General features: G+C 33.1%; 1 long non-coding RNA gene across 1 annotated transcript; it reads left to right on the top strand.

The window, feature by feature from the left end:
• Window positions 1–6,028: 6,028 nt before the first annotated feature.
• LOC116662123 lies at window positions 6,029–13,569 on the top strand. Its single transcript, XR_004318107.1, has 3 exons — window positions 6,029–6,101; window positions 10,050–10,052; window positions 13,558–13,569. It is a non-coding gene; the product is annotated as an uncharacterized LOC116662123 (long non-coding RNA).
• Window positions 13,570–14,559: the final 990 nt, after the last annotated feature.

Here is a 14,559-nt window from a genome sequence, read left to right as displayed (position 1 = left end):
TTGTGAACAAGATTGTTTGGAATATATATTTGTTGTTTTGAGTAAAAAAACACCTACCTCTGTAGCTAAAAGTTGCTTCAGGATTTAACAATATACTTTGAAATATAATCTACTTTGTTTTAATGCCACATTTCTAAAGTGCATTTCAGACATTCATAAAATAAAAGGAGATAAAGGTGTCCATTTTAATTTGTAAAGAGGATAAAGGAGTCTGTCTTAATTTTAAGGAGCAAATAAATAAAATTATTATTTGAATTTATTTGTTCTTTAAATCTTTGACTGCCTCTGAATCTATTGTTGCGTAAATACGTACAGTAGTGAAACTCATTAACCATTCTCATGGGTCTTTACATACTGTTTTTTTACTCTCTCAGCTGGTCCTTGCTAGCTTTCATGATTATTTCCATCATTATATAACTTTAAATTATTTTGCCTTTTATTCATATAATATTTAACTTACATGCATAAAGAATATTGATATGGAAATAAAAGGTAATTAGAGTCAAAAGGATTCCATGTAACATGATTTCATCAGATTCATTAGTATGATCACACTCATACACAGAGCATAAAATATCTCTAGCAACTCAAAATCAATACAAAAAAGTGAGACTGTATTGAAAAACAAAATTATAGTCCCTTCTCACTGTTTTATAATATTGAAATAAAAGTAACTCCTATCCATAACATGATAGTTGCAAAACTTAAAACCTACTCTTGTAATCTTATAATCTTATCATTTGGAAATAAAACATGATTATATCAAAATAAGTTAATTGATTTATTTAAAATGCTGACTATAAAAGTAGTAAACATCAAATCATAAAATGATTTTATCTATTTTTGGTGCATAACATAGAGTTAATTTTCTGTACCTTTATTAATACATTCAGTCCCCAAAGCAGACATGAGTTTATTTTTCAAGAAATCATGTTTATACTTACATAATTAATGAAAATTAAAACAGCACATGAGGTGGATACTTTGAATTGACTTGCTCATCGTCCATCCCAACCTCCTTCTAATGTGCCTCGCTGTACTTCAGAGACTGTAAAGCTAAAAATTACACTTTGTATACTCCTTACAGCACAGATGTTATCTTATTCCTCTAATCAGATAGACTTTCGTACATGAAGTTTAATTTAAAAGTGAATTTAGTGGAGAAAAAGATTCAAGTTTTTTTTTTAAATAAGTCTGATTGACATACAATATCATATTAGTTTTAGTTGTACATCATAGTGATTCTATATCTATCTATCTATCTATAGATATAAATGTGTATATATGTATATACACATTCTGAAATAGTCACCACAATAAGTCTAGTTACCATCTGGTGCCATACAAAATTATTGCAATATTATTGACTATATTCTTTATGTCGAACATTACATCCCCATGATTTACTTATTTTATAACTGGAAGTTTGTACATCTTAATCCTCTTTACCTATTTCTCCCATCTCCCAACCTCCTTCCCCTCTGATACCCACAAGTTTGCTTTTTTTTTTTTCCAATCTATGAGTCTGTTTCTATTTGTTTTCCATTTTTTGTTTGTTTTTTAGATTCCATATATAAGGGAAGTTATATGGTAATTGTCTTTCTCTGTCTGACTTATTACACTTAGCATAATACCCTCTATGTCCATCCATGTTGTTACAAATGGCAAGATTTCATTCTTTGTTATGACTGAAAAATATTCTTCTGTGTGTATATATCCTGTCTTCTTTACCCATTCATCTATTCATGGACACTTAAGTTGCTTCCATATCTTGCTTATTGTAAATACTGCTGCATTGAGCATGGGGGTGTGTATATCTTTTCAAGTTAGTGTTTTCATTTACTACGGATAAATACCCAGAAGTGGAATTGCTGGATTGTATGGTAGTTCAATTTTTAATTAAATACTGTTACTTAGTTTTATTTATTTTTTGGTGGGGGACGTAATTAGGTTTATTTTCCTTTTAGAGGTGGTACCGGGGATTGAACCCAGGACCTCATACATGCTAAGCATGCGCTCTATCACTTGAGCTATCCCCTCCCCACCCTGGTAGTTCAATTTTTAATTTTTTTAGGAACCTCTGTACTGTTTTCCATTGTGGCTGCACCAATTACATTCCCACCAACAGTGCACAAGGGTTCCCAGATGCAAGTTTTAAGGCTAATGAAAGTTTTGGCTAATGAAAATTGTACAGTAGGCAGTATGGGCCCTTGTTCACCAACTTTCATAATCAGCAGCAATGGCAGCGTAAATGAGATGGAAGTTTATGTGTCTCTCATGGGAAAGAAGTCTGTAGGTGGGCAGTTTAAGGGTGAGGTTGCCTCACACAGTCATCAAGGACATAGGCTTTTTCTAGCTTGCTGCTCTCCCATTCTTATTAGATAGTCTACCTAATGATCCAAAAGGTTTACCCATCACATCTGCATTCAGCCAGCAGGAATGAGTCAAAGGCAAAGAAAAGGCATGGTCCTTTCCTTTAAAAAACAGTCTTTAGTTACAAAGCCATACTTAGCTAAGAGAGGCTGAGAAATGTAGTATTTAATCTGAGAAGCCATGTGCCTAGCTAAAAACTAGTTTCTATTTCAAAAGAAGAGGAGAATAGCTATTAGGAGACAATTTCCAGTTGTTATCACAATGAGTCACTTGGTAAATGGGAATGGAGAAAACTGTTTTTAAATGTATCATATTTAAAAAGTGTATTTAAATGAACCTTATAATAAAATGTTTGGTCTAAATTAACCTTTAACATCATTTCTTTATCATATACCAAGAAAAACTTAAAAAGTGGTTTTTACTTTTTCACTCTTTTTACTTTAAAAAACTAATTAAGTAATTACTTAATTCCTAGGAGTTTCTCAAAATTATATATTGCTCTGAAAGAGATTCTTGAGTCCAGAAGGGTTAGGAAACATATTTTTAAATAGCTCCCAGTAATTGGATTCAAAACTGATTCCAACACTTGACACATACCTACTTTTTGCATTACTTTTGACAAGTAATTTAACCTCACTAGGCCTCATTTTCTTTCTGTGTACAATAGAGGTAATGATATAACCATTATTGCAGATACTCATTTATTTTAATGATGCATGTTAAATTACTTTCTAAAGCATGTAATATAATGTGCAAATAAGATTATGTTATTATTAGGATTGCTATTAGGTAACAAATAAAAATAAAGAATGCCCAGTTAAATATAAATTTCAAATAAACAACTAATAATATTTTAATATAAGTATGTATACAAATATTTTATTTGGCAGCCCTAAATTTTCTTCAACTAGTTAGGAAGGTAGACCAATAATAATACCAACTTTATACTTCTATATTTTATATCTTATATTTTATAAGGCATTTTCACATCCACCATTTAGTTAGTCTCACAACAATTTTGAGTTCAATAGTAAAGATACATAAATAATATGCACCTACCTCTGTTTGGCAGAGAAAAAAGGCTCAGAGAGATTAGGAAATGAGGATCCAAAATCAGACAGTTTAGTAGAGAAATTAGACCCAGAGTCCAGTACCCATCACATTGTCTCTCCAAGCTTCTTCCACCCTAAGGTCATTTCACTGGGATGACTGTTATCTTGGTAGCTAATCAGGTTTTGTCATAATTAATTTATTATTGCCTCTGATAGATCAACCATAGACTGAGGCAGGAGGCAATTCTTAGGATATTGTGAAAAAGAATTTGCTTTAGCTTTCTTATTAGTGTCTGACTCTGAGATGTTGAATTTTTATATTGAATGGTGGTGTAATCTTTTGTCCAAAAGAGTGAGCAGAGTTTTTCTGTAAAGGGGCATATAGTAAATATATTGGGCTTTGTAGGCCACATAAGGTCTCTGTCATATGTTCATCTTTGCTTTTGATTTATGTGTTTTTAGAAATGTAAAATACTGTGCTCAGTTCTCAGACCTACAGAAACAGGCTGAGGGGAAAATGAGGAGTGACTGCTAATGGGTATGGGTTTATTTGGGGAATGATAAAAATGTTCTAAAATTGTGATGATAACAGGGAACTATATTCAATACTTATAGTAGCCTATAGTGAAAAAGAATATGAAAAGGAATATATATATATACATATATATAATATACATACATATATATGTAAAACTGAGTCACTATGCTGTACACCACAAATTAACACAACATTGTAAACTGAGTATACTTCAATTAAAAAAATAATTAAATTTTTAAAAATTGTGATATTTGCACCAATCTGTGAATTTAACAAAACTCGTTAAATTGTGTACTTTAAATGTGTAAATTACATGGTATGTGAATTATATATCAGTAAAATAATTATAAAAATAAATAGTCCTAAGCAAGTGGAAAAAAAAAAAAAGCTGAGGATGTGATTTGGCCAAAGGCCATAGTTTGGCAACCCCTGGAGAATAGGATTGCTCTATTTAGAGCTCCTCACCACCAGCAGCAAACGGTAACATGTTTGAAATGTCAAATCTCAGGCCCGCCCCAGGCAGAATCTCTGGGGGTGGAGACCAGCAATCTATGTTTTAACAAGTCCTCCAGATGATTCTGATGCACCCAAATGATTGAGAACCACTGTTTAATATAATTGGTAGTTTGGGATTCCTTCACCATGATGACAGAGATTCAGTATTTAAACAATGGGAAGAATATTGAGGGAGGAGAGTAAGGTTTCCACTAACAGAACATTAGAGATCCAATGGATTGAAAAAAAAAAAAAAAAAGAATAAAAAGTTAAAGGTTCTTGTCCTCATGAAGCTCATGGAGTGGCGGCGGGGCGGGGGAGACACAACAAACATACCCAACATTTAACCTGAAGCAGATTATGTTGTTAAGCCATGGGTGAGTTCAAAAGAAAATAAATCTCATCGTAATAGGCCTCCTAGGAGTAGTGAGAGGTATATTGAAGGGTGAAAATGATTTTGACAAGGAGAGATGATGTAATATGTTAATTTGCAAGCCTGCATTCCCTTTCAAAAGCTATATACCTCTTTTCTCCTCTCGGTAGTAGATTCAGAGGACGATCAGCAGAATTAAATGTCTAACAAAGTCTGCTATGATATTTCCCTTTCACTCTGAACATACTTATAATCTCTCTGGGAAATGGAATTGACAAAGAAGTGCTGAATTAATAGCCTCCCTATGATTGTTTTCCTTTAAAACCATCTTATTTTTGTTTCCTTTGAAACATCTCAAAGGAGTCAAATTATAGCCTTTAGTACCACCTCTGAGTATTTGTGTGTGTGTACGTATGTGCGAATGTTTATGTGTGCAGGGCCTTCCCAACCACTTGTTAACCTAAGTTGTAGCTAGTCTACATGTTGATCTGGTCAGACCTCTACTTCTTTCCTACTTTTTGTTGCTGTAAACTCATCCATTCTCCCAACTTCTGCTTCTTGGTTTACCTTACCCTTGGCCTCTTTTCCCTACGCTTTACCTCCTATCTCCAAGGACTTTTGGCACTACTTGTGGGCCAACATTACAACCCTTCCATCCCTATTTTCCACTATCTCCTAGGAGAACACCAACTGACATTTACTAGAAAATTACCCTTTACAATGTTCTGACCCTGAATGCCAGAGAATTTTAGAAAATGGCCCTTTGTTTTTCAGTGATGTTATTCTTAATCTTTAAATACACAACGTTTTAGAATTTGTTTTCCTAAATCTTGTTTTATTCTAAACTCCTAGATAGGAACTTTTCTTGTACATTTGAACATTATATAAACAATGATTTTTCGTAAGTGAATGAACAACTAAATTTCTGTTGTGGACTTTGAAAAACCCCTTGAATAGGAAAAAAATGCATACATGAATTTAGGTACTTTTTAATGAGTAAATGCATGATTCCAAAATTATATTCCCCTTCTGTATTTTCAAACTGTACATAGAGTATCTCAAATACTTTTGTTTTCTGTCCATAGTCTAGTGGGTTAAAATGAAATAGTGCACACATAATATATTTGTTAATGCCATAATTTAAAATTGACCACTTATGTAGGATCATATTTTAAGGGTATATTTTTAGGTCTCATAATATAATAGCTTAGATAATGACATACAAGTTTAATATGTGAACCTCAAAAATGTTAGTAAATTTCATTTTAAAGTGACTTTAAGAATATAAAGTGACATGGAAAGTAAGGTATAAAATTTTATGTAAGGTGTAACCCTAATGCACATTTTCAAAGAAAAAATTCATAAATAAATAAAACAGTAACCATCATTACCTTTGACATAAGTAAGGTTTTTTTTTTACTTTCTTAGTTATGTCTTTTTGTATTTTATAATAAAATATTAGTAAAGATACTTCTGAATATCACTTATTTTGTTTCTGTTAACTCAAGAAACTGGAGAATTCTTTAAAAGTAATTTTTTTCTGTCAGTTGTTATCTCAAAAAATAAATACAAGTAATCTTAAGTATACATATATGAGAATTTAGAGAAAGCTTTTCTTCCATGCACACACATGCACATACATATTCATGGGAATCTCAGACTAGAATCCTGAATTATGAGCAAGATAGAAAGACTGGTCCTAGAACACAGAGGCTGTCATAATGGAATGACCGTTTATTTCAGGGTTTTAATAGGTGGTAGCCCAGTTTCACCACAGTGATTAAGCCAAGGCAAACATAATCTTTTTGTCTAATTGTAGTACATGAAATATAAATACAGTGCCAAGGAATGGCAGTAATGTTCCGTCTGTTGCTACATGATAAATTCTTGTATAATTTTAATTAAAATGAATGATAAATGGAAGAATGGAGTTCATAAATTGCTGCCACAGAAGTGGTGTTAATGCATTTAAGTTTGGAATACTACAGGTTCCTAAAACAAGATATGACAGGCCGGGAGCCTCCCAGATTGCCCCTGTTTTCATTTGAGTTCTGTATTGTCATTCTTCTTTCAAGAAATAGATCTTAAGACATTCTGCTTCCCTACCACTCCTCCCACCCCTAACACCAACATACTGTAGGCCTGCAATCTACTCATAATGTCTGTTTTCAGAACTACTGTTTATTTCTGGAAGAGAGGTGGTTAGATTTGCATAGTGATTATCAATGCCTCCTTTTATTCTGTAGACTCCTTGAGGGCAGGAACTATGTCTTATCTACCTCTTGTTATTATTACTTTTTTGTCACTAAACATGCATACTCATTGACTGGCAGACAGTAGACAGTCAATAAATGAATGGTGAGCGGATGATTTCTGGGTTTTCTTCATGGTCTGTGGCAAGCCTAGGGACAAATAGAAAAGCCTTCAATAAGAGTTAAAGTTGTCTCATCCATAATACCTTGTAACTCGGCTCTATATGGTAGTACTAAAATTCTTAATTAGTTTTCAGTGTATATTTAGACAGCTGGTAATGAAATATAAATTTTAAAGTGTGGTCATTTCTATGACTTCACAAAACTCAGCATGTCTTATAGGAAAGCATTAGTTGAGCTAGTCAGATTTTTGACCGCACTGTAATTTATGCGAACAGAAAATCTGCATTAATACAGTGAGCTACTGCTAAGTGCTAAGGTCAGTTGTGCATTTCATACTTCAGCTGCATTGAAAGAATTTTATTGCTTTTCATAGTCATGCTGCAGTGAAAAGGGTTCTTTATGATGCCACAGACAATTAATTGAGGTACATTACCTAGAAACTTAAAAAGGTCATACGTGGAACATAATCGACACCTCATCACCCCTATTACTGATTACTAAAATGCAAATGAGTGCTCTGCAGTTTCCTTTGAGTACCATAACTCTTCCTTAGATTTGAATTACATTTTCATTTGCTTACACCCCTAAAACTTAAATGCTTAATTTACTCTTTTCAAGTAACGTCAATCCAACTTTAAAAACTGTAATCTGCATTCATACAGAATTCTATTAGGCTGCAATTATATTTGTGTAATACACACTCACAAATAGTACAGTTTATAGCAATAGCTTGTTTTATGAATCTGTTACCTTTTTTTGCTTACATGTAATCATGAATTTTGATATATGACCGTACAGTGAAGGGAGGGAGAGCATAACAAAAGACCAGTTTTTGAAATAGATGCAGTGAGATAAACCCAAGTAGCATATATTATGTTATTTGATACAGGCAACAAATCTCCTTACTGTGAACAGATTGTTTATAGATTTTTGAAATATCAGACCAATTATTTCACTTTCAACATATATGATGTTGGGAGTGGAATTACTTATGTTAGCCTTGCAAACAGAGTAAATAGTAGCAAAGAGCGTAGGGGAGAATTCTGTCACATCATGTCATCTGAGAAAGGCAGAAAGAATTGCCTCATTTTGGCCCTGTTGTTCAACACCCATAGACGTGTCCTGTGAGGATAGAGAATCATCTCTCTACTAACTTCAACAAAATTACACATGAATTCACTTCTACTTGCACAGAGCCCAAATTTGTTCAGCTGTGATCCAAAAGCTCCAAGAGTCTCTTTCCAAAGTGAAATCTAAAAACCTTTTAGCTGAAGAACAGGAAGCCATTCAAGTTCATTCAGGAGATGAGTAAAGAGGCTGTATTCAGCCACCACTTAGAGATCTAGAGTTTGTATTCAGGAAAGATCACTTATACTTCAACAGTGAGATATTAGCTTTATTATTGTTTCCTAGGAAGAAAGATTGGCCTTCTTTCTCATTTTTAAATAGCTAAATCTGCTCACCCTATTCAGTGATTCCCAAATTTTAATGTACTTATGAGGAGACCTTGGGGCTTGTTAAATACGGATCCTGATTCAGTTTGTCTAGGGTGGGGCCAGGGTTCTGCATTCTAACAAGCTCCCAGGTCATGCTGATGCTGCTGATTTGGGGCCCTCACTTTGAGTAGCAGGCCTCTTAGAAAACAAACATTGTACTTTCTGCCTTATAGTTTTGAGTTACTATTTGAGACAGTGGTTCACAACCCCAGCTACACATTAGATTTACTTGTGGAGCTTTGTCATAAATGCTCAGGCAACAATTCAGACCTTGAATCAGAATTTCCAAGGGTAGTGTCTTCCTATCTACTTTTTAAAGGAGCTCCCCAGACGTTTTGGATACACACTATTAAGAATCACTTAAGCATATTTAAAGTCATGATTAAGAGTAAACAAATCAAGTTATTTTTGTGGTTTCTATGAATAAGGGAAAGGTTGCATGGTATATGACTTTGAATATTAGGAGTGTATGTTAATAACGTACGTACATATTTTTATGCAACATGACTCAACATAGATTACTCAAAAATACTTAGAATGAAAGAATGTCAGCATCATAACCAAATTCATAGTGTATATTCAGGATCTGTTTACTCATAGCTTCTGCCTCCCTGCAGGGTGATGAAGCCTGGCTCCATAAGAGTAATGCACATACTCAAACAGACTCCAGCCCTATGATCTTGAGAGAAACACATTGCATAGACTCCTATGCCTATAAATTTCTCAATTCTATTTTGGTTCCAAAAGCAGTACTTCTGCTCTAGGATATAACTGAATATCCTCTATAAGATGACATACTCTGAAAAACAAGTTAGAGCAATTCTAGCAATAAAGAAAACATCCCTTTTATTCATAGAGTTGGCATTTTAAAGTCCATCCAGGTTTTGAGTTGAAAGGATATTTCGTGAGTCAGAAATTCGTCTCTAAGCATCAGTAAAACACTTGAAACATTTGAAAATCAATGATGAAAGGTTAGGATAAAGGAAAGGTCATACTACTATTTCTGAAAATATTTTATTTGAAGAAGTGAGAGACAGCAAGAGAAATATTCTGATAGCAAATAGTGAGCTCTGTCCTAAGAGCAGTCGACGACTGTAGTTATGATTAGATATAACTTGTACATCATATAAAGGTAATTCTGCATGTTGAAAGCCTTTTCTTATACACTTCATTAAAAATGGAAGAGGATCATGAATGCTATGAGGAAAAACTGAAGATGTCAATTAAATACCAATTCAATGATTGTAAGATGTAACTAATCAGATATTAACTGTTTATATTTTGAGGAAGACTTCTGAAAGTTTCTCTACGTATGTTGTATAATATTTTATTTAATTAGTAAATTAGATGGTGGAAACAGGATAATTAACATTTATCTTAACATAGTTTTTCAAACTTTCACTTCTCATTTGCAATTTTATAAATTTCATATGAGGTATACAAATTTGGTTCCTGGCTACGGTCCTATTTGTCACATCTTTCACAAGTCAAAACAAAGTTGGTTCTCCTATGAGTTTCTGTTGCTCATTTCCAATAAAGACCTCCTCAAATGTATAGCCTGTATTTTCCAGTTTGTCTATTTTGACGACAGTATTTTATAGTCATTTCTACTTTGTTACCCCACCAAAGCTTTGCTGGATCATTAGTCAGTTGTTTCTTGTAACAGAAGAAGGAACTTTGAGTTAGATATGCATACTTATATCAAATTCCAGATTACACCATTGCCATGACTATGATAAAGCTTCTGATAAAATTCACACATAGTGCCAAATGCAGACAAATGACAATGTTTTGTTCTTAATCACATTTTCAACAATGATTGGACATCTTTAACAATTATAATGTTGAAACGATGTTTATTGTGCCCCTCCATTGCCATGTTGGAGTGAGCTGGCGCCAGCCTCTGAGAACTGATTATACACATCTCTTCCCAATTCTGCATTCAATGACGTAACACTGACAACTTGAAATTGGTCTGTTGGGAATATTTACATCATGGAAACTGGTAAATTCTACAAATCAGGGCTCCCCACTCCCGAAATGTTGTTAAACATTTATGAGCACACTCTTAGGCACTATGCTACATGATTTACTTAAATTCATTCTGTTATTTCATCTTCACAATAACACTCTGAAGAAAATATTATTTTCATTTTACAAATGTGGAAACTGAAGCTTGGAGATACTAAGTAACTTACCTAATATCACACATAGCTAATAAATGGCAGACCCATGATTAGACACAAAATCTGTCTGATTCCAAAACTCATCTTTTTGTTCTGTATCACATTAGTCAACTACTGTGTATTGGTAAGCACTCTGCTAAGCACAATGGGATATTCAAAGATTAATGGGATATTCAAAGATTAATAAAGTACAGTTCTTAGCTAGCCCCAAGGAGCTCAAAATTTTTGTTACAGATAACATCAATTAAATATTTGTCAATACTTACAGTAATAAGACTTTTTTCTTAAGTTGGCAGGACATAAATTGAGCAATATTTCCAATAGCAAACTTTTAATATGTTCTTGATGTAAGAAGATGATGTATCATATTTTACTGAGAAAATAGAAAAAAAATCATACGAAGCTTCCGTAACTTCTCATCACTCAAAATGTCAAATCAACTGTCTGTGTTCTTACTCTCTGCCTTCTCTTGTGTAATATGAAAGGTATCCTTGCTCCCATCAAAGACTCCTACATTTGTGTTCTAGATTCCATTCCGTCTCTTTTTTTTTCAGGGCTTCACTCCTAATGCTCTCCTCTTTTTTTCCTCCTACACCTTTAATTTATTCTTATTTAATTAGATCATTACCTTTAGCATACAAACCTGCTATAGTTTGTACCTATCATTTTAAGAAAAATATCCTCCCTTTAATCATGTAATATTGAACAATATACATCTGAAAAGAGCAAATGCAGTTGTCATCTTCATTAATAGCACTAAGCTCCTACTATATGCCAGGCACTGTACTAAGATAAAGTATTCTGTTGTGAAATTTTCTGTTTTGTTTCTTTGCATTTCAACTTGACTTCACTTTTTGGTGTAGACTTAGATTTTTTTCCCCACATATTACCAGAGTGGTTAAAACTGAAAGGCTTTTTTCCTCTTTTTTTTTTGAAAACTTAGTATTTTATTTCATGGCAGTTTCTAGTCAAGTGGTTTTAGGCAAACTAGTTCATATATCTCAAATATATATAGTTCATATATCCTAGTAGGCTTCTCAAGACCAGGTGTAAATGGCTACAGAAAATTTCTTTGATAAGTATAGGAATGCTGATTGTTTCTTTGTGCCTTCTTTCCCCGATATTTACTTTTAGCAGTTATACAGTTTCAGTTTTATTTTTCAGTCTTTAATCTCTTTTGAGTTGATTTTTCATGAATGGTGTTAAGATAGGGGTCCTATTTCATTTTTTTTTTTTGCATGTAGACATCCAGTTTTCTAGCACTATTTGTTGAAGAGACTATCGTTTCCCTATTGTGTGTTCTTGCTACCCTTACTAAATTCAGTCAACCATATATGGGAAGGCTTATTTCTGGGCTTTCTAATTCTGTTCCATTTGGTCTGTATGTCTGTCTTTATGACAGTACCATACTTTTAAAAATACTTATTTATTTATTTATTTCCTTGAATATATTATGAGGATGCATTTTATTTTTTCTACCATATGTATTATATTTTTCTCCCAGTTTTATTGAAATATAATTAACATACAGCACTGTGTAAGTTTAAGGTGTACAGCATAGTGATTTGACTTACATCATGAAATAATTATTATAATAAGTTTAGTGAACATCCATCATCTCATATAGATACAAAATTGAAGAAATAAAAAAGTTGAAGAAATAAAAAAGTTATTTCCCTTGTGATGAGATTTACTCTCTTAACAACTTTTGTATATAACATACAGCAGTGTTAATTATATTTATCATGTTGTACATTGCATCCCTAGTACTTATAACTGGAAGTTTGTACCTTTTGATTGCCTTCAACCAGTTCCCCCTCCCACTACCCCCCAACCCCTACCTTTGGTAACCACAAATTCGATTTCTTTTTCTGAGTTTATTTGTTTTATTTTTGAAGTATAATTGACCTACATTATACTTCATAGTATAATATATAACTAGGTGTACATTATAGTATAATAATAACTAGCATAGTTATATGTTAGTTCCTGTTATACAGCATAGTGATTTGCTATTTCATAACATTTCAAAACAATCACCATGGTAGTTACAACTTGTCACCATACAAAGATGTTACATAGTTATTGACTATTTTCCCTGCATTGTACATTTCATACCCATGACTCATTTATTTTGCCACTAGAAATCTGTATCTCTTAACCTCTCTCACCTATTTCTGCTCTCTGACAACCCATGTTTGTTCTCTTAGCTGTAACTCTATTTCTGTTTTCTTATGTTTGTTCATTCATTTTGTTTTTTAGATTCCACATATAATTGAAATCATACAGTGTTTGTCTTTGTCTGACTTATTTCACTAAGGATAATACTCTAGGTCCATCTACATCATTGCAAATGGCAATGTTTCATTCCTATTTATGGCTAGTATTCCATTGTATATATATATATATATAAAATCACATCTTATTTACCCATTCATCTATTGATAGACATTTATGTCTATCTATGCATCCATATCTTGGCTATTGTAAATGATGCTGCAGTAAACATAGGGGTGCATATATCTTTTCTAATTAATGTTTTCATTTTCTTTGGATAAATACCCAGGAGTGGAATTGATGGGTCATATGGTAGTTCAATTTTTAATTTTTTGAGGAATCTCCATATTGTTTTCTATAGTGGCTGGACCAATTTACATTCCCACTTACAGTGCACTAGGGTTCTGTTTTCTCCACATCATCACCAACACTTACTGTTTGTTGCTTTTTGATAATAGCCATTCTGACAGGTGTGAGGTATTATTTCATTGTAGTTTTGATATGCATTTCCCTGATGATTAGTGATATTGAGAATCTTTTCTTGTGCCTGTGGATCATCTGTATGCCTTCCATGGGAAAATGTCTGTTCAGACCCTCTGCCCATTTTTCAATTGAATTGAATTTTTTTTTTTTGATGTTGAGTTGCATGAGTTCTTTATATATTTTAGGTATTAATCCCTTATCATATATATCATTTGCAAATATCTTCTACCATTCAGTAGGTGGCCTTTTCCTTTTGTAGTTATTTTCCTTCACTGTGGGAAAGCTTTTTAGTTTGATGTCATCCCATTTGTTTATTTTTGCTTGTGTTTCCCTTGCCTGAAGAAATAAGTCCAAAAAAAAATTACTAAGACCAATGTCAAATAACTTACTGCCTATGATTTATTCTAGAAGCTTTATAGTTTCAGGCCTTACATTTACTTCTTTAATACATTCTTCTTTCTGAAGATCACATTGGCTATTCTGGGTCTTTTGTAGTCTCATATGAACTTTAGCATGGCTTTTCTTTTTATTTCTGTAAAAAATTCCAGTGGGATAGCATTGAATCACTTTGGGGAGTATGGACATTTTAACAATATTAAGTTTTCCAATTCCTGAACACAGGATAGCTTTCTATTTATTTGTTTCTCCTTACATTGCAGGGGAGGTTGAAGCTGTAATTCTAGGGGGAAAAAAAATCTGGCCCTTGAGATGACACAAATCTTACTCAAATCCCAGTTCTACCAATTAGTATTTGTCAGAGCTTGGGCAATTACTTCTCCTCTTAGCCTCAATTCTCTTATTTGTAAAATGAGGATAATAATAACTAATAAAGATTTTGAGGGATAAATTGAGATTACGCATGCAAAATGCTCGCAAAATAGTAGAGTGCTTGGCATAGAGTAGGCACTGGA

This window comes from Camelus ferus, chromosome X (assembly GCF_009834535.1).
Source record: "Camelus ferus isolate YT-003-E chromosome X, BCGSAC_Cfer_1.0, whole genome shotgun sequence".
Classification (NCBI taxonomy): Eukaryota; Metazoa; Chordata; class Mammalia; order Artiodactyla; family Camelidae; genus Camelus; species Camelus ferus.
Note: the sequence above shows the minus strand (reverse complement) of the source record. Positions and strands in the feature narration are given on the sequence as shown.